The sequence below is a fragment of the Ramularia collo-cygni genome, assembly GCF_900074925.1.
Source record: "Ramularia collo-cygni strain URUG2 genome assembly, contig: RCC_scaffold01, whole genome shotgun sequence".
In the NCBI taxonomy this organism is placed as follows: domain Eukaryota; kingdom Fungi; phylum Ascomycota; class Dothideomycetes; order Mycosphaerellales; family Mycosphaerellaceae; genus Ramularia; species Ramularia collo-cygni.
Window position 1 is genome coordinate 4,526,245 of NW_019716255.1, and position 1,093 is coordinate 4,527,337.

The following is a 1,093-nucleotide window of genomic DNA, read 5'->3' on the forward strand; positions in this document are numbered from 1 at the left end:
AATAGCTATAAGATTGTTCGTTAAGCGAGTAAGATTAGGCGCCTCGACTACGCTACTTATACGCCGTATACCCGAGGTAGGCTCGTTAATACGGATCTAAGCATCTAACTTAATACTAAAGGTGTTTGCCGCCGCCTTATAAGCCGCTTCCTCCTAACTGCCCTTCTATATAGCAGCATCTACTAGATTAAGCTCGTAGGCCGTAGCTATAACGCTATCGTAGCGTAGGCGCATCGCTACCGGCACGGGTTTATACTTATAATAATTATTCCTTTAAGGGAAGTTAGCGCTACGTAAGAGGGGAGCAGGCGTCTCGAATAAGCGTTACTTACTTATAGTAGTCGCACTTACGCTTAAACGCGCTAAAGATAGCGTTATAGCGATAGCTAATACGAAGGTATACTAACCGCGTATAGCGGCGATAGGCCGTAGGCACCTCGACGGCGCGGCGCTTACTTGCCGACGCTTAAGCGGGGGTCGCCGGCGGGTCGGATACGCGACGCTTATAGGGAGTACGTAGCGCTATAATAAAAAGTAGATATATAGAAGAGAAATCTATAAGGTAGAAAGAATGTTAATAAGAGGTAGTTACTAGGGTGCGTTACTTAGTAAACAACCTACTTAGAGATCTATAGATATAAGACCCTTACGGATAGTAGCGGTAACGTATACGCCGCGTAGTAGGGGACTTATTAACCCTCTTATCGAGYAGCGGTYRTTAAGGGAATTAAACCCTCGCCCTTCTAGGTACGGTATTTAGCCTACTAGAAGGAGGATAAAGTTCCGAAAGCGGCTAYWTCCTATATAGCTAGTTTAACTAGCCGGCTTTTATATAAATAGCCCGAAGRTTRCTTAGAAAATAGGCACTTTACTATATAGAGTCTACGGACCCCGAGCGCGACGYATACGACGCGCGCGCGCCTCTATTTCCTAAGTCCACGAACTAAGGCTAGTTCGTATAGGGGGAAGGAGGTAATTATAAGGGCCGTATAAGAGCCCTTACAATAATAGGATTAATAGAGGTAGCTAGATTAACTAACCTTAGAGAAGGGAGTGTAATATAACCTAACTGCTTAGCGTAGGCTTAGCGTAT